Source organism: Helianthus annuus, chromosome 17 (genome assembly GCF_002127325.2).
Source record: "Helianthus annuus cultivar XRQ/B chromosome 17, HanXRQr2.0-SUNRISE, whole genome shotgun sequence".
Taxonomy (NCBI): domain Eukaryota; kingdom Viridiplantae; phylum Streptophyta; class Magnoliopsida; order Asterales; family Asteraceae; genus Helianthus; species Helianthus annuus.
The window spans coordinates 55,340,229-55,361,610 of record NC_035449.2 but is presented as its reverse complement, the minus strand read 5'-3'; positions in this window follow the sequence as shown (position 1 = coordinate 55,361,610).

Below are 21,382 nucleotides of genomic sequence, written 5' to 3'. Positions count from 1 at the left end.
CTGTTTTCACATCATATACTTGCTATGTTCGATAGTACATATATAGTACATGATTTCATTGTGTTTATGCTATGTATGTCCATCGTGTGCATACTTAGCACAACACTTTACATTACATTTCATGCTATGTATGCCCATTGTGTGCGTACTTAGTACATCGCTTTACATTTTATGCTATGTATGACCATTGTGTGCGTACTTAGTACATCGTTTTACATTTCATGCTATGTATGCCCATTGTGTGCGTACTTAGTACATCGTTTTACATTACATGCTATGTATGCCCATTGTGTGCGTACTTAGTACATCGCTTTACATTTCATGCTATGTATGCCTATTGTGTGCGTACTTAGTACATCGTCTTACATTACATGCTATGTATGCCCATTGTGTGCATACTTAGTACTTTGCTTTACATTACATGCTATGTATGCCCATTGTGTGCGTACTTAGTACATTGTTTTACATTGCATTTCTGTTGCATATGCTCATCCAGCATATGAACACATTATGCTACATTTTGAACCGTTGTGACCATTTGACTATGTGAACCGTCTAAACCCGTTTGATTATATGAACCGTTTGTAACCATTGAACCGTGTGAACCAGTTGTATCTGTTGACATGATTTACATTTGACAATAGACATTTGACTATACATAAACATTTCTACAGTTGTTAAACATTTCATCTTGATGGTTTGGTTTGAGTAAGTGATTAAGTAACGAGGCGTGTGTAATATGATACAAGCATGGTGGATACGCCGCTGGTACTTCCTATATATAAGTGTTTGTATGGTATTACATATCGTAGCGTTATTTGAATCATTTCAATTTGAGACATATGACATTTTATACAAATAACACACTTTTCACGAGACATTGTTTTACAAACAACTTATCTTATACAAACTCATTTTACATGGTTATCCGTTTAACCATACAGTGTTCTCTTATTTATACATATCATCTGATCTTATCATTTTTCAAATGATTTACAAGACAAAGCAAATTACAAGGTTCATGACTAAACATTTTCTCAAACATAAGTCATGAATTCCGTTTTCACAAAACCAATATATCTCACAGGCATTTTTATGCTGACGTACCTATTTTCACATGTGTTTTCAGGAGATGATGCATAGGACTTATACCGTCGCCTATCCTTAGGCGACGACCACAACAAGAACATAAATTTCAAAACCGCTTTGAAAACTAATCATCTGTTCTAGGATGATTGATTACTAGGTTTTGAACCCTCTGTTATAAGGTTTTGAACCCCTTTGAGTTTTCAAAACTCTCGTCAAACTTTTGGGGTCCTAAATAGTGTGAACACGTGCAAACTGGAAGAGTGAATGCCTGTACCCTGGGTTTTCTGTCTAAGGTTAGAGTGTTCGTACAAATCCACATAATCGGACCAGTCACTCTTACCTGGGAACTCTTGGGGTGAGTGTCCACTTATAGGAGAGCATGTCTTCGCGATGCACAATTAGGATCTATTTGCTTTGACTCAGCCGTGGTGTTGTTTGTTTGCTTCGTGGATTCAAACAAATGACCATCAACCATGATTATGGCCGGTAATTGTAACATCCTATTCTTACCCAATGCCATTTCATTTGTTTTCTTTCTTGTTCCTCTTTTAGAATGCCTCCTCGACGCGAAAACCAGATAGCGACTGCAGAACTGGCAGAGATCATTGCGCAGCAAATGGCTGCTCAATTCCCAAACCTTTTTGCTCAATGGAACCAAGCCAACAACAACCATAATGCCCCCTGCAACTTCAAGACGTTCAACTCGGCTAAGCCATCAAAGTTTTCTGGGTCTCACGGAGCGACTGCACTTCTGCAGTGGTTCGAGAGTTTAGAAAACACTTTCAGACATGTTCAATGTACAAACGAGCGAAAGGTAGAATTCGCATCTAGCGTCTTTGAGAAACGAGCTTTGACATGGTGGAATGGTGTGATGAGAGATAGAGGTGCCGATGTGGCACTGGCTCAAACATGGCAAGAGCTTCGAGCTCTGATGATGAAGGAATTCTGTCCTCGTCACGAGATCAGGGCCTTGGAAACGGAGTTCGACCATCTTAAGCAAGTTAGTGGTGAGCATCGAGCCTACACGGACCGTTATGAGGAGTTAAGTTTGTTATGCCCGGATATGGTTACACCTTTGGATAAAGCAATCGAAAAGTACATCGATGGCCTCCCTGACTCAATAGAAGACATTGTGACTGGTAGCAACCCTACTACGGTTAGACAGGCCATTGAGCTATCTGCAACCTTGACTGAATCAAAGATCAGGAAAGGTAAACTTTTCCGAAAAGGTGACAAGAAACCGGTCGGGGAATCGAACCCAATCGAGGAATCAAAGACCATGGATGAACAGACTGAATCTCCTAAGAAGTCAAAGAAGCGAAAGGCTTCTCAGAACTTCGCCGTGGTCGCTCACAATGGTCAAGCCGTCCCCAACCAACCAGCTCAACCCCCTGCTAGAAAACCATACAATGGAACAGCACCCTTGTGCAACCAATGTAGCCTCCATCATCACGCCAACGTACAGTGCCGCAAATGCCAAACTTGTGGGCTTATAGGCCACACAGCAAGAGTTTGCCCAGCTGCAGCTACGCCAAACCAAGCTGGCAACAATCCTGCTCAAGGTCATTTTCTACCAGGCTCGTGTTTCAAATGTGGCGAGATGGGTCATTTCTGAAGAAATTGCCCAAGGCTTGCTAATGCAAATCCAGCACAGGGATAAGCATCTGACTGACTAGAAGGCAACATCGTTTAGAAATAATCACGTCTTATGTATTATTTTCTTTTATTGTCAAGATCCAAGAAACAGTTGTTATCATTGTTTATAAATAAATTTTTGATTTACATTGCAATGTATTTCTGTGGTTGCATGTATAAACGACATGTCCCTTACAATGCCGACGATCAAGGGACCGTATTCCTTAAAGAACAAACTACCCCCAAAATTCTCCCATTCTATAATCGCTTGCGTCTTCCACGAAATTCCTAAGTACCCGTTTATTCTAAGGAAACGAAGTACAAGGCGCAGGTTACAACACAAGACGAATACCCAAAGTACCACTATAAATCCTTAATAGGGTACCTAAGGACTTCCCGTAAGTCTTTAATTGTTGTATACCTTAATTCGAATGTGGTGATTCCTTGTAATCAAAAATCGAATTTTGGGAGATCTTTCTATCTCTCAGATAGATCCCAGTGAACATTGAGACCCGTCGATTGGTTTCCATATCCGTATTCAATCAATAACAAGTTAATAACAAATTATAATCAAGTTAAACAATCATGTGACTTTGTGCTTATGTGTTCCCTTATGTGTTGTTGTGTAATCCAAATTATGTTATCCAAATCCTCGTAGAATCTTACATATCCTTGTACAAGAGATTCATAGTAGGATACCCAAAGGTATTACTTAAAATCCTCAATGGACTTCTATGTTATAGTTAAGTCCCTTGGATTATAAAGTACTACTTCATAATTAGACCCCTTGAGTGGTATAGATAAACAGATTGATCCAAAAATCTGGCTAGGGATATCATGTGATGATATAGCTGAAAGGACTCCTTGGTAGCCTAACTAAGAAGATCCCCTGTCGATCTAATTAAAAAGGAACCGATGGAAGTCTAGTCACCCTCATCACAAGTTTGATATCCTTCCCCAAAACATTACAAAACAAACTGTGCGGATTGTGCAAGGGATTACGTAATTATGGATGCATACATAATAATGGAATTTAGTGCACAGAAATCTCAGCAAGTTCTGTCATGTGTCTAGAGTTAACCCTATTCATTTCCAACTCTGATGAAGTAACCGTTGAAAATGACTCCGTTAGTTCATTTTCGTTTCTGATGATTTATCCGTTGGGGAAATGAATTTCCGTTGTGTAATCCTTCATTTCCAACTCTGATGAAGCAACCGTTGAAAATGACTCCGTTAGTTGATTTTCGTTTCTGATGATTTATCCGTTGGGGAAATGAATATCCGTTGTGTAATCCTTCATTTCCAACTCTGATGAAGCAACCGTTGAAAATGATTCCGTTAGTTCATTTTCGTTTTTGATGATTTATCCGTTGGGGAAATGAATATCCGTTGTGTAATCCTTCATTTCCAACTCTGATGAAGCAACCGTTGAAAATGACTCCGTTAGTTCATTTTCGTTTCTGATGATTTATCCGTTGGGGAAATGAATATCCGTTGTGTAATCCTTCATTTCCAACTCTGATGAAGCAACCGTTGAAAATGACTCCGTTAGTTCATTTTCGTTTCTGATGATTTATCCGTTGGGGAAATGAATATCCGTTGTGTAATCCTTCATTTCCAACTCTGATGAAGCAACCGTTGAAAATGATTCCGTTAGTTCATTTTCGTTTCTGATGATTTATCCGTTGGGGAAATGAATATCCGTTGTGTAATCCTTCATTTCCAACTCTGAGGAAGCAACCGTTGAAAATGACTCTGTTAGTTCATTTTCGTTTCTGAAGATTTACCCGTTGAGGAAATGAATATCCGTTGTATAATCCTTCATCTCCATTTCTGAAGAATACTCGTTGAGGAAAATGACTCTGTCTGTTCATTTTCGTTTCTGAAGAATGACCGTTAAGGAAATGACAGGACATTACTTTGCATATCGCTGATGGTTATTTGGCAGAGTCACAAATAGACTCCTACGAATAAATTTCGGGACGAAATTACCTAAAGTAGGGGAGACTGTGACACCTGTGTCACCACGACTATCAAACAAATACCAAGCCGATGAAATATCGTATTTCATATTGGGATCTTGTATAAATATGTGTATCTATTGCACATATCAATTCTTGTTCAATTTCAAACTTTACATCGCTTTCTGGAGAATTATACGCAACCTGGTGCGTAAACGTACTCAATTTAATGCGACAAATACTCTGGGACATCAACATATACTTAACATACCTTAAATAACCTTTACATAACTTAGAAATAAGTTTTGAAGGCTTTGGTATGGCAAAAACAATTAATTCCCTTACAGGGACTAAACTTGACAAACTGCGAAAGTATGCCAATTTGAACACTAACAAACATTCCAGAACATGTCCATAAGTTAAACATACCATAAATATCCTTTACATAGCTTAGAAATAGGCTTTGAGGGGTTTGGTATGCTAAAATAAACTTTTGGGTCATTCAGGGACTAAAAGTGTCAAAAAGTGCACAAGTTTGCACTTTCGCGCATAACTTACGTTCTGAATACATCCAGACATCCAAAAATTTATGTAAGCATCCTTATATTATGCCTTAGTATTTGGCATGAGAAAAATCCATTCGTCGCGTCGTTTGGATCGTCTTTCGCGCTTATGCGCATTCCGTCGTAATTAAGCGAACATCGCGATCGTACGACCAAATGAACCGACATCCGGAATATTTTTGAGCATATTTCAAGTCCCCTACACTTTAACTTCATCTTAGAGCCTTGAAATGAGGTTAACGGGGCTTAAACGTGCCAAAAATGGGCCAAATTGCATGTTTCTGAAGTGCAGGGACTAAAACTGAAAATTCTGATCTGTGACCCTCAGGCAGGGCGCGTAAGGATTGCCCAAATCCTTACGCGGGGCGCATCAGACTAGTAGACCAGATTCAATGTTTGAATCCACTTGCAGTTGGCCTTTCGTTCGTTCAAGGGGCAATGCCCTTTCACCCAATCAAGAGCCAAGGGCCATTTTCAGTAACCACAACATTTTGACAAGTGGACGCTCAAGATCGTGGCACGATATTCAAGAAACGATCCTAACGGCTCTACTTTTCCTATAAATACCCCCCCCCCCTTTTGATGTAAAACCCACACAAATCTGATCAAAATGCTCTAAGTTGATGCTATTGCTTCATACCTGAGCTCTTTGATCTAGATTAGCATTCGGGGACCTTCCGTAAGTATTCTTTCTTTCTTTTATTCGCTTTTCGAGTCCGAAAGTCAACGTTTTGTTGACTTTCTGCATTGACCAGCCTATGGTCAACACGAAGTTCTTGGAACTTCATAACGTGAGCGTGATCACGATGGTTATAGTCGATGGCGACTATACCTACTGATCACCACGTTATCTAGGCTCAGTGACGAGTCGTAGTTTCGGCCAAATTGTGCATTCTTGCATATTTTGTAACCAAACTACTCGTGAGCATCAAAGCCGTTTGTTTTGATGCCAAACCTGTTTTCTAAACTTAGTTAAGCATGTTCTAACATGCTTAGTTCGTCACTTTTAGTTTAGTGCATATATAGGGTCGTAAGATAAGCGATCTAAACCATCGCTTATACTTTCGAACCCGACCCATTTGGTCGATCGTTAGGATCCGACCAAACACATTAGGTGACCATAGCTATAACCTTCCGAGGTTATACCTTGTGGTCATGATGTTAGGCGTTCCAGACGCGTTCTACGCGAACGACGCGTAAGGTAGCATAAGCTGCCTAAACGGGTCGTAATGGGTCGCAAGCACTTAGGTTAGGTTTCATTTTATTATGTAGTCTTTGTTAAACCATATTACACGAGTCTCCATTCTCGTCTGGTTTACAAACCCGCATACTATCCGATCCTTCCGATTTGGTCCGGTATATTAACATAGCTACCTATTAGGTGCCGTTTGATATCCCGTGATCTTTAGCATTATCTGGTTATTATACAAGGAATTCAAAACAATCTCAGGTGAGTACATTGAACCCCTCTTTTACTGTTTTCCAAACTGTTTTGGGGTGAAACACATGTGCCTATCTGTTACTTTCATGCTTTACTGTTTTCATATCATATACTTGCTATGTTCGATAGTACATATATAGTACATGATTTCATTGTGTTTATGCTATGTATGTCCATCGTGTGCATACTTAGCACAACAATTTACATTACATTTCATGCTATGTATGCCCATTGTGTGCGTACTTAGTACATCGCTTTACATTTTATGCTATGTATGCCCATTGTGTGCGTACTTAGTACATCGTTTTACATTTCATGCTATGTATGCCCATTGTGTGCGTACTTAGTACATCGTTTTACATTACATGCTATGTATGCCCATTGTGTGCGTACTTAGTACATCGCTTTACTTTTCATGCTATGTATGCCCATTGTGTGCGTACTTAGTACATCGTCTTACATTACATGCTATGTATGCCCATTGTGTGCATACTTAGTACATTGCTTTACATTGCATGCTATGTATGCCCATTGTGTGCGTACTTAGTACATTGTTTTACATTGCATTTCTGTTGCATATGCTCATCCAGCATATGAACACATTATGCTACATTTTGAACCGTTGTGACCATTTGACTATGTGAACCGTCTAAACCCGTTTGATTATATGAACCGTTTGTAACCATTGAACCGTGTGAACCAGTTGTATCCGTTGACATGATTTACATTTAACAATAGACATTTGACTATACATAAACATTTCTACCGTTGTTAAACATTTCATCTTGATGGTTTGGTTTGAGTAAGTGATTAAGTAACGAGGCGTGTGTAATATGATACAAGCATGGTGGATACGCCGCTGGTACTTCCTATATATAAGTGTTTGTATGGTATTACATATCGTAGCGTTATTTGAATCATTTCAATTTGAGACATATGACATTTTATACAAATAACACACTTTTCACGAGACATTGTTTTACAAACAACTTATCTTATACAAACTCATTTTACATGGTTATCCGTTTAACCATACAGTGTTCTCTTATTTATACATATCATCTGATCTTATCATTTTTCAAATGATTTACAAGACAAAGCAAATTACAAGGTTCATGACTAAACATTTTCTCAAACATAAGTCATGAATTCCGTTTTCACAAAACCAATGTATCTCACAGGCATTTTTATGCTGACGTACCTATTTTCACATGTGTTTTTAGGAGATGATGCATAGGACTTATCAAGACATACTTAGGCGGACCTGTGCCTTAAACGAGACAAGAACTAGTTAATTTATGTTATGTACACTTTGATTCTTGTTTAGACAATGTAAACTTTCATGTTTGATTAATAAAACGAAACTTCAATTGCCACGGATTTGAAACAATTGATTCTGTTACAACACTCCCCGACGTTTCCGCCACGTTTTGTATGTTCTACGTGGTCGGGGTGTGACAAATCCAACCTTCACATAAGAAGCCGGGTACGCGCATCATCTTCATCCATCGCTTCTTGGAAATCGAGTTCCCAAATCGTCATCAACACAACCTTCAATTTGACACTTCTTCAATTAAAAAAAATCCAACCTTCACATAATAACTTGGTGGATTTGTCTCCATGGACATTAATGGAGGTAGGATGATATGCAGGAGAAGAGGGGTAAATGAAGATATGAGGGAAATTAATGGAGAAGATATCTTGTAATTTTTGCTTTTAAAAAAGAAATAATCGAAAAGAAATATGGTTTGACAATGAGGTGATGTGCATTAATGATAATGTCAAATCAATTGGGGAAGATATCTTGTGGGTTGGGTGGGTAGATGTACAATTACAAATATACCCTTAACGGCAAAAACCATAATCAGAATACTATGCATACGTGGAAGGTCCTTGGCCACATGTATAGTTTGCAAAGTTTTCTCATTTTAAGGGGTTTTCTATAGAGCACTACATATATATATATATATATATATATATATATATATATATATATATATATATATATATATATATATATATATATATATATATATATATATATATATATATAGAGAGAGAGAGAGAGAGAGAGAGAGAGAGAGAGAGAGGTTAGGAGTTGGCCAGAAAGTCCAAATTTTCTAAAAAGTGTAAAAAGTCATAAAACACCATAATGTCAAACCATAAAACACACAAAAAACCCACAAATAATATGATGAAGATTACTAAAACATCATATCTGTGGGTTTTGTGTTGTGTTTTAGATGTTAAGGCTCTGATTATGGAATGGCAAATATTATTGTGTTTTTTGTTGTTTAGCATTTTGTGTTTTATGTTCATAGTTCTACGATGGTGCGTTTTAAGTTTTTATGGACTATTAGAGTTTGAATATGGTGTTTTAGTAATATTCATTCTATTATTTGTGAGTTTTAGGTGGGCTTTATGCCTGAAATTATTATGTTTTATGACTTTTTACACTTTTTAGGAAAAACACACTTTCCGTAGGATCCCCACTCTATATATATATATATATATATATATATATATATATATATATATATATATATATTATATACACTATTATCATTTAATCTCCTTGATTGACTATTGTTTCTTCTTTGTGATAAATGATAGCTCAATCAGTTCAACTTTTGCAAACCCATCATCATGGCACAAGTTGACTGTATGAAACCCTTTTTTCATCTTTCATTAATTCAACAAATCTTAGGTCATTCTTTAATTACCAACAAAGACTAAGCTTCCAAATTCATAAAGTTTCATACTTTCTTTCACCAGAAAGCTACTTTATTAACATGGTGTGGGCTATTATACAAGATATTATTCAAAATTACCAATTTCCCAAACCTCCAATCACCACCAATCTCAAACCCAACATCTTCACTTTTCATTTAAACCCCTTAAAATGCATCTCAACATCATCCACCAAGACAATCTCATTCACAGAACCCCAACAACCCAAGAAACCCCATATTCAAGGCACATGGGCGTTGTTAGGCATGTGGGCCTTTGACAATGGGTGGAGGATTTGACGCGATAGAAGACGGTGGAGTATACATATTGTTAGTGGTTAGGGTTTACCTGATTTGTCGAAAGAACACATCCGATCCCTAGATGTGGCTGTCATCCTTGCCACTCATCATCAAGGGTTAAACCGCCGCTGTTATTTATCATGGCGGAACCCTAGCACTACCATCATTTATATCACCGCCAACGTTTATATCACCTCCACGAAAGACAGTTGTTGGAAGATCATCTGGTGGAGATATCCAAAGCCGTATTGTGGTGGAGTTAGGGTTCTATTGCGGTGGTGGATGGCATCATTGGTGCAGTGTTAGTTGTGGGCTATGCGATGGAATGGTGGTCCGGTGGTAATGGTGGTGGAGGGTAGGTGGTTGTAGAAGGTGGTTGGAGATCTAGGGTTTGGGTGGATATACAATGGGAAAAAAGTGGAACGGTTGGTGAAATGACCTATTTGCCCTCATGAGCTACTCACACGACCTAATTTAACTGAAAAATCTAACTGAGTTAGGGCTAAAGGATAAACCGTGTAACATTTGGAAACATTAAGTACACAACTCATCAATTTTAAAGGCAAAGGACACTGCCTGAAATTTGGTACAAAGATAAAGGCAAAACTTGTAATTTACTTTTTTTTTATTTATTTTGTGACAGGGAATGTTTTATGTTTATATAAAAATAGGCATGTAAATGAACTGAATGTTCATGAACTATTCGGGAAATGTTGGCGGAATGTTCGTTTATTTAACGAACATGAAATTTTTTTTGTTTATTGACTAAACGAACAAACATGAACTTACGTTTTGTCTGTTCATATATGGTACTAACCACTGGGATGGTGACTCGGGTGGGGTATACCCGCTAGGTGGACGTTTAAAAGAAAAATGTAACCTTATGGTGTTTCCCACCAGAATAGTGACTTCGTGATAATACCCTTTGAGTTAATCATGAATTAAATTGCAAAAGCTCATCATTATCATCCATTCATTCCATCAAAGAAATTTAATTTTAAAAATACATAACGGTTATTTATATATGATGGTAGATTTTTATCTTTGCCTTATAAGCCCGAGACGGGATTAGGTGGATTTGTTGACTTTGAGTGTGAGACCCTTTGAACTTAATGTTAACATGAAAGGGGCTTGACAAGTCGGTGGTTGGGTTTAAATGGATAAATATACCAGTAATCGTGGTTAAACATTTTGAGTCTTACAAATAAGAAATCTAAAGTTTTTGAAATCAGTGATCCTAGTTCTAATTCTATTTATAGAGTTTTTCAGGGACGGAAAGACGTTAAGTATGGTGATCTTTGATGTGGTATAAAACATACATCTTTTCCCTTGTATTTTGTACATTATAATAGTTAATTTGTTTTTGTTTTTGTATGTTTTTGGCTTGTACTTATTTCTATATGGGTTTTACAGGTGTTCGTGTGCAGATGAAGTAAAAACGAGCTGAAACGTTAAAGAAACGAGCACACAGGAGAAGGTTTGGGCTTAATGAAGAATTACCATGGAATGGAAATGGATATTTGATAAGATGAGATGATAGAGAATTGAATTACGAAGCCATAGGAAAAAAACGATGAATAAAATGGAGCTGAAACGAAGAAGTTTTGACGAAAACGAGTTTCTGTGTACGGATGTTAGTTGTGTCGCGCGACCACGAACTTTTATCATGCCCGCGCGACATGAGTAGGGACCTGGTCCGCACAAAAGGTCCATCTTTGACTCTATTTAAGCCCATAATTAACCCTAAACATATCTTAAACAACCGTATACGAATTAGAGAGGCTTGGGATGAATTTCGGACATCTTTCGGAGCAAAATCATGAGAGACGAAGCATCGGTTGTAGGTTCGAAGACTTAGGATCGTGTCAGCTCGTGGTTTTACTATCCAGGTTCACTTGTTCTCTTACTATTCGATCTCAACCATGTTTTGCTACTTCGTTATGAAACTTATTCTTGATTTCTTCATGATGTTAGGCTAATTTTCCTTGAACTACCTAGGTTTGGATGAACATGTGTTAAAGATTTGATTTTTATCCGGATTATGAACTATTTATGGACTTTTCTATAAAAGTAAAGACTTAGTTTTATTGAGTCGATGTATAAGCATGCTTTTACTTGTTTGATGAATGTTCATTACCTCACATGTTCCTAGTTGAATGTCTTTCATATAATAGGTTCGTGTTAGATCATTGACCGTGTGTTTGTGGTTTTTATGGCTAATTGGCAAATACACCATAGAAGTGATACTCGTGAATCTAGTAGGTCTAGGTGTTCTACTAATCTTAATAACCGTGATGTGCGAGATTGTCGGTATGTCTAGGTTGTTAAATTGCTTTGTGAGGAGTCCGACTTAGTTGCCTTTCCAACTCTTGCTTATCAAGTCGAATCATATTTCCATGTTACCCTTGATTTTCAGTCCGTGAGGTAGATTGTCGAATAATGGTACTTTATTAGAACAATTAAAAAACCATGAGGGAGTCTAAACATACCGGTAATTTAACAGCCTATTAGAGTTCCATAGGTGTCTTCTCGAGAAGGGTCGAGTGTCCTGTTCGGTTTCTCGAGAGGTTTAGTACTTTACGTACTTTACGATCCCGGTTTCATAACAGTTCGTGTTCCGTGGAAAGATAACTGACAACACATGGGATTCCAACCTAGGTAGTCCTTTTATCATCATCTGAGTTAAATCCAAGTTTCAAGTTGCGTCTTAGTTTGGTTAAATTAGTTAGTCTTTAACTAATTGCAATTTTAGGATATTAGAAAACCCCACAATCAACAAAACAAATAAGTAGAGTCAGTCTTAGATAAGTTAGTCGAGTCTAGTAAACATAATTAGAGAGTCTTGTGGGTTCGATACTCGGACTTACTTAGTCTATACTGCAGAGTCTCGTGGGTTCGATACTCGGACTTACTTAGTCTATATTGCATTGACCGGTACACTTGCCGGTTGTGTGGTCTAGGTTTTAGAGAGTATGTTTTTATACATTTAAAACATTCAGTGTCTAGTTTAGGTTAACATTAGTTAGTTTTTATAGACGATATTTAGCACATCATCCCTCTCATTGAAAGCATCTCGAATTTTGTGCGTAATGATTGAAGTCTAGCATTCTGGACTCGATCAATTCTAACGTGACTTGTCTTTAAGGCTTCCAATATGTATTTGGTTATACTATGGGATGCTACCTGCGTCACTATATCTTCTAGAATTGCTTGAAATAGATAGGCAATCGCTGTGCTATCCTTTTTGTCAAATACCTTGGTTCCTTCTATGGTTTCTACGGTCTCCCAATGGTTGTTGGCATTCGGTATTTCCTTTACATGAACAACCCAAATCTAGTAGTTTTAAGATGTTAACATTGCTGTTTGGAGGGTGATTGAGAACGTATCCTTACCAGACATCTTTTCGTTCTTACCCTTCGTCATCTTGGGTTTTGATGGAGGTTTTGTTGGTGTATTCTTCATCCTCCTAATTTTTCGGTCTACTACGAACTTCCCAAGGTTTTATACGAACTTTTTTGACTTTCTCCTAGTTAAACTTAATTAATTTTAACTTTCCCTATAGTCAAAACTAATATTTATTGTTTTTTCCTTAGATCAAAACTTATTTGATTTTTCTTTTAAAAATAAAACTCAACATTTTATTCAAATACTAAAATTTGTTTTATACAAAATTATCAAATTCTTATTGTTCCTTAAAAAAACTTTCACCAAATTAATTAAAGTGTAACATATACGTGTGGCGGGCAGTTATGGGGCGAATTCAGACTCTCAATGCGCTCATCAAAAGGAACTGTTATACAAGTGATGGTTTGTGTCTGGTTTGTGAATTTGAGCCCGAAACTGTAGACTATATTTTCTACTCACGTGTCGCGCCTGTTGTTGGTGGAACCATGTAAGTAGGTGGCACCTTTTTCTACCAAGGACATGTGTCAAATCCCGACTCGCAACGGATTGGTACGTGGTGGACTGATTGCCATAGCTCATGACACTATTTAAATTTATAATATTTAAAGCACAACCAAATTAAATTGTCACATAACATATATAAATCATAAAATCTTCATACAAAGTTCAAAACCAAACATAACATAAGTTTTCCAATTTATTTCCTAAGGCCCATGCTACGTGACTTCTTCACTCGGTCATCGACCTTGATTACCTGCATCATGTTAGGAAAATATATTTTGGATCGACAAACATGTTGGTGATTAATTTCCTCGCTTTATTTACAAAAACATTTTTATCTTTAAATTTTAAAATAAATCATTTTAACATGCATTTCAAGGTTAGTTTGGTGATTGTCTCATTACATTAACTTAGGCAACAATAAAATAAACACCAAACAAGAACAAACAATCATTTAACAACACGTAACAAAATAAAATAATAGACTCATGACAATAGCGTGCACTAGTCTCAAGCCCCCTGGAGCGAGCCTAATACTGTTGGCGATACTAGGCTACAACCCATGGCCGTGGGGAACCTAGACAGCCATGGATCCACAAGACAAAATAGCATGCAATAGACTTGACATCAGATAGTAAATAGAATGAAAGTGTACACATAAGACCTTCACATAACAACACTTGATCATAGCATGTTAAGTAAATCAATAAGTATAAAATGATACACTCCAAAATTTGAAAAGTTAAAAAGGAAAAAATGGAAGAGATTACTCACAGGTTACATTCCGTTTATTTCCTTGAATCAACCGGATGAATTTGAGGAAAACTCCACCAAAAGACACTATCCTAAAATATAAATTTACATATATGAGAAGTACTAATCAATAAAAATCAAAAGTAATATTAGAATAAATCAAGGGTTTAAGGTGTTGGGTAATTAAATATTTCCATCCAAATTTTAAGTCATTATATGAAAATTTATAAAGTAATATCCACAATACACTAACTAATATATCTACAAACCAAGCCTAAAAATTTATAAAGTATGGAACTTAATTATGCGATTTTATGATCACCTATATTAATTCATTAATTCACAAGTTTATAACATATGGAATTTATGTTTATAGTGTTATGGTCACATACATAAATTTTACCAAAATATATAAATTACATCTCGGGGATTTGACAAGTACTACAAGAAAAGTGACCATTAAAGACTAAACTATTAGGGAATGATATATCAGTCTCGAATAGATATATCTGAGACTGATTTATCAGTTACTCATAATATCGGGGACTGATTTATATATGACGTATGTTAGCGACTGATAATCAGTCGCTAATATTCATTTGCAATATAAGTTTTTAAGTGGAATCTTTTTCTTGATTGAATTTCAGTCCAAATAAGTTCTTTTTGTAATCTTCTATCTTTAATATGGATGGAACACATTAAAGACTAAAAATCAGTCCTTAATATTTCAAAAAAATGTAAGACTCATACATTTTAGAACATCGATTTTATAAAAATATCTTGCATTTATATGATTTATACAAGAAACATTCATAAAAATGTAGTTTAACAAAAACATTAGTGTCTTAAGGATTTAAAAAATAACGTAAACATTGTTCGGTTTGAGTAAACAACTAAACAAAAAGTGGAATCATCATCATCATTTGTGTTCGGTTCTTGTATTGTTTTATCACATCCGTCTTCATAGTTGTAATGACCTAAGTAACATTTAACAATGTTAAATGTTAGGATTATAATACTAAACGCAATTTAATATCACAAGTAACACAAGAAAACCAAATAAAAATTTTTGAACAATACCAGCCGTAAGCTACGGTGGGAAACCGTAGCCTACAGTGGCCCTTTAAAGTTTTGGACAGAAGCCCTCAACCGTAACCTACGGTCCAAACCGTAGGTTACGGTCCAACTCTGCTATACTTTTTATCACTACCGTAGCCTAGGTCTACGACCGTAGGTTATGATTCACCTCTGCTGATTTGTTTTTCCCTGTTTTGCCCTTTCGCACAAAAGCGACCATAACTTTTAAACCTCTTATCTGTTTAACCTCACGTTTGTTCCTACGTGATTGTAATTTGATCCGTTACGAATTAGACTCATAATCCACCACCCGGATTAATAAAATTCTTTTCCTATAAACTTTCGGCTAAAAAATTATTTAAGAAATTAATTGACCCGTTTGCATTTTAACAAACAAACTCACTTACACACATCCCACTTACATGGATGTGATATCTGTGATCCTTTCCCATTACTCGGGTTACTATCCTTAATCTTTACGCATCCGTTATGTCACACCCCAACCGATGACGGAAACATCGGGGCATGGCACTGAGCGGAACAGATTGTCCAAGAGAAATTCCATAACAACTGCTTTACCGAATAGTTAATATTATGTCCCATACCATAACCTATTAAGCAAGTAAATTATTACAGATAGCGATATCTCAAAGACGAATAACATGTTCCGACAACTCAGATTTAAATAAAATAAATTGTCTTTGTTTCTAGACTCTCAATCCTACTTAATTCCATGAAAAGCAAGCAAATCACAACATCCTAGGCACCTGTCACATACGTTAAAATAAAGTCAATACATATAGTGTAAAGGTGAGCATACAAGTTTAATAGTACAATAGAGTTCGAAATCGTTTACGCATAACCAACATGTATCATGTACAAAGTGAAGGCTAGTAGGTTATCGACAGAGAAATATGCACAGACATGACTGCGAGTTGTAGAATGCACAACACATATCCCCACTGGGACACGTGAAGTAAGCCCTTAACAACCCCTGTCCACGACCGGTGCTGAGTCCAAACTATAGTACTATCGTTGCTAAGGTGTCAGGCAACAATCACTGTGTTAACATAACATACAAGCATTCATCGAATAACACGTAGCATACATTAACGGTCCGCGTATAAATAGTGTTTGCATTGTGTATCGATTGTGATTTGAATAAGTAACATATGTAACACTCAAAAGTGCGTAAAGCAAAAAGGGATCGAGTATACTCACATATTGTGTTTAACAAGTAAATACTCTCTTGGATTGAAGAGAGCACTGAGAGAGATTAGCCTGGACAGTTAACGATAGCATAAGCGAAGAACGGCGCGTAAATCAGTGCAAAGTGTCCAAGTGTCGGATGGTAATCCGATCAGATGGCAATCCGATCGGTTGACCCTTCGATCAGATGTCAATCCATTCGGATGGTCATCCGATCGGATGGCCATTCGATTGGATTGACATCTGTTTGGTAAGGATGTGTTTGTGTATGATACCTTTGAAGTTTTCGTTGTAGCATTTTGAAAACAGAGAAGTATCTCTACCTTTCAGGTCGATTGATCGAACGGCAGGTCGATTGATCAAACGGCAGGTCGATCGATCGAACGGCAGGTCGATCGATTGAACGGCAGTTCGATCAGATAGCGATCTGATAGGCAGGACACTTAGTGAGAACAAGTTCACAGCAGGACTATCACTCGATAGGATAGCAATCCGATCTGGTGGCAATCCGTTAGTTACTGATGATCTTTGAAAATGGTTAAGTGTCGAAGTTCCAAATGTCACATTGTCGGATGGTCGTTCGATCGGATGGCTATCCGATCGGACGACAATCCGTTCGACGTTCAGATCTTTGAAGATTGAATAAAAAGTTTAAGTATGAAACCAAGTGCACTCCAATCGGATTGTGGTTCGATCGGATGGCAATCCGATCGGACGACGATGCGTCCCGCGATCTGATCTATTTGCAAACTTGGAAGTTGTTAAGTTTTGAAGGTTTTGCGGTTTGATCAAGACGGTATGACAACGTGCTAGACAACAGAACCCCATCTTGACCCAAGTGATCCGATCGAACAGGAATCACCCAAATCTGACCCGTTCACTGGTTTGTGACGGTTGTTCATGTTTAACCCAGAATCGGTTGTCTCTTTGATAGAAACCAGATCTTAAACCAACACATTACTAAGAAAGAGTAGAAGATCAGAACAAGCTCCGATTCTATCGGTTTTGAGTGCATTGAGTGTAAAAGAGTTGAAAGAAAGTTAGAAAACCATCTTTCAATCATTTTAACCATGAACCTGTGTAGATCTATGCGAAATCGTTGTTTAATCATGTGGAAATCCTTCAGATCTGAGTTGTTCTTGGTGGAATGAGGCCAAAACTTGAAGTTCATAAGAACTCCATGACGACATCACCCTATAACACCTCAAATCCACTGATACCACAGTTAAAAGTTAAGATTTGAAGGTAAAAAGATGAAGGAGTGCGTGTAGATCATAGAAGTACAAGATTTAGGTTGAAAACGTACAAGAATCGCGAGAAATCGAGAGTAAGAAGGCTTGAGTGTGGCTGGTCGAGTGGAGGAGCTGTCACATAACAAATGATGTGATATGAGGGTATTTATAGGGTTTCCAAAAGAGGAAAGTGCACAAGGGTCGGATTGGTCACCGATCGGCTGGCGCCTGATCGGATGGCAACCCGATCGGATGGCCACTCGATCGGTTGGCCATTCGATCCAAGTGTCCGACGTGTTGAGTTTTGTCGTTTCGATTCGCGTGTTCAGCGTTGCGATGCGTTTCAAGCGAGCGACGCGATAGACTAATAATTAACACACAAATACTATATCTAACATACAATCATCATAAATTACTTGCGTTTAGTGTTTGCGATTCGATTATGATAGAGTTGCGATTGTGTTTCGTAGTTCACCACAACATAAACATAACTAGACATGCACAAGTAACACATAAATAGCACACACACACTTAAAACACTATCCAGAATGCATAATTCGAGTTGTGATTGCGATGCAATAAGCGTTAAAGCGATAAAACAAGCGATTAAACCTCGATTATTCACAGATACTCCACATAATACAACTAACGCAAATAAAATAAAGAGTCGATTACAAGTCAAAGAAGTCAAATCAATAATTAAGCAAGGAGTGACAGATCGCAATTAGCAATCTTTTCTTCCTTTGACTTCAATCTTGACTTTGACTTTCGAAACACGGGGTGTTACAGCCTTCCCTACTTAAGGGAATTTCGTCCCAAAATTAGGCTTTAGCGGTAACAAACAACTGCGGGTACTTTGCCTTCATGTCGCTTTCGAGTTCCCAGGTGAACTCTGCGCCTCGTTTGCCTTCCCAGCGAACCTTCACAATGGGAATGCGTAAGCGCCTGAGCTTCTTGGTTTCTCGGTCCATGATCTCGACAGGCTTCTCCACGAAGTGTAATGTTTCGTTCACTTGAAGATCCTCCAGTGGAACTTGTAAATCATGCTCAGCCAGACACTTTCTGAGGTTCGAAACATGGAAAGTCGGGTGGACGTTGCTAAGTTCCTCCGGTAGTTCGAGTCTGTAGGCCACCTTGCCGATCCTTTCCAGAATCTTTAAGGGTCCAATATATCGAGGCGTGAGCTTTCCATTCTTGCCAAATCTGATCACACCCTTCCAAGGTGATACCTTTAGGAGTACGTGATTGCCAACGTCAAATTCAAGGGGCTTGCGTCGTCTATCGGCGTAACTTTTCTGACGACCCTGAGCTTTCAGCAGATTGTCTCGTATTTGGAGGATTTTGTCAGTCGTTTCTTGCAACAGCTCAGGACCGGTTATTTACGAGTCTCTGATCTCGTGCCATACAATAGGCGATCGACATTTTCTTCCATATAATACCTCAAACGGTGCCATTTCGATGCTGGAATGATAACTGTTATTGTACGAGAATTCGACTAAAGGTAAGTATGCGTCCCAATTACCACTGAAATCTATGACACACAAGCGAAGCATTTCTTCAAGGGTACGAATCGTTCTTTCAGTCTGACCGTCGGTTTGGGGATGGAAAGCGGTACTTAGATTAAGCGTAGTACCGAGAGCGAATTGAAATGTTTCCCAAAGATGCGAGGTAAACCGACCATCGCGGTCAGAGATGATGTCGTGAGGCGTCCCATGTCGACATATGATCTCATCGGTGTAGATTCGGGCTAATATTTCTACCTTGTAGTCTTCTCATATCGGCAGAAAATGAGCGGATTTAGTCAAGAGGTCAACGACAGCCCAGATGTTGTCGTGACTTGATGGCATGCACGGAAGTTTCGTTATGAAGTCCATAGCTATACTCTCCCATTTCCACATAGAGATCTCGGGTTGGACGAGTAAGCCAGAGGGTCTTTGGTGCCCGACCTTGACTTTTGAGCAAGTCAAGCACTTCAAAACATAGAGAGCGATATCTTTCTTCATGCCCGGCCACCAGTATTTGTAGCGAAGGTCCTGGTACATTTTGTTGGCACCGAGATGAAGAGAATATCGGGACTTGTGGGCTTCGTCCATCAGATTCTGTCGTAAGTTGGTTCGCTTGGGGATCCATATTCGATCCAGATAACGGAATATATCATTCTACTTATTCACTAGCTGGGCTCCATCGTTGAGAATCCTTTCCTTCTTCAAAGTGCGTTCGGTGAAACAAGCATGCTGAGCGTCACGGATGAGAGTTTCGAGATGATGCTGGGCGTGAATATTACGAACGCTATGCAAATAGCTTCGTCTGCTGAGGGCGTCGGCAACGACATTTGCGTCGCCAGGATGGTAACGGATCTCACAGTCGTAATCGTTGAGAAAAGTTCCACCCATCGTCGTTGGGACATATTCAGTTCTTTTTGGCTGAGGATGTGATGCAGGCTCTTATGATCTGTCAAGATCGTACACTTGGTACCATAAAGGTAGTGTCGCTAAATCTTCAACGCAAAAACAACTGCGCCTAGCTCGAGGTCGTGGGTTGTATAGTTCTTCTCGTGGATCTTGTGCTGACGAGACGCGTAAGCGATAACCTTGTCCTGTTGCGTGAGAACACAACCAAGACCAAGGTTCGAAGCATCACAATAGACAATGAAGTCATCGTTTCCGTCGGGTAAAGCAAGGACGGGAGCATTGCAGAGCATATCTTTGAGGGTTTGAAAGGCAGTCTCTTGTTTGGTTCCCCAAACAAAAGGCTTGTCTTTATGCGTGAGAGAAGTCAGCGGCACGACGATTTTAGAGAATCCTTCGATAAATCGGCGATAATAGCCCGCTAGTCCGAGAAAAGAACGGACTTCTGACGGGTTCTTAGGTGTAACCCAACTCTTAACAGCTTCGATCTTCGCGGGGTAGACGTGAATACCTTGACTATTGACAATATGACCGAGGAATTGAACCTCCTCCAGCCAAAATTCTCACTTGGAGAACTTGGCATAGAGTCGATTCCCTGGGAGTAGTTCGAGAACCAAACATAGACGTTGCGCGTGTTCGGCTTTCGACATGGAATATATCAGGATATCACCAATGAACACGATGACAAAGCAGTCATGAAATGGTTTACACACGCGATTCATCAAATCCATGAAAACCACGGGTGCGTTGGTTAAACCTAAAGGCATAACACGGACTCATAGTGGTCGTAACGAGTGCGAAAAGCGGTTTTGAGTATATCCTCCTTTTGAATGCGTAATTGGTGATAGCCTGAGCGTAGATCGATCTTCGAGAAACACGTAGCACCTTGTAACTGATCTAACAAATCATTGATTCGAGGTAGGGGATAGCGATTCTTGATCGTCTGCTTATTTAACTCCCTATAGTCGATGCACATCCGGAACGACCCGTCCTTCTTTTTGACGAAAAGAACTGGTGCACCCTAAGGGGAGGTACTAGGGAGAATGAAGCCTTTATCAAGTAATTCCTGGAGCTAACTC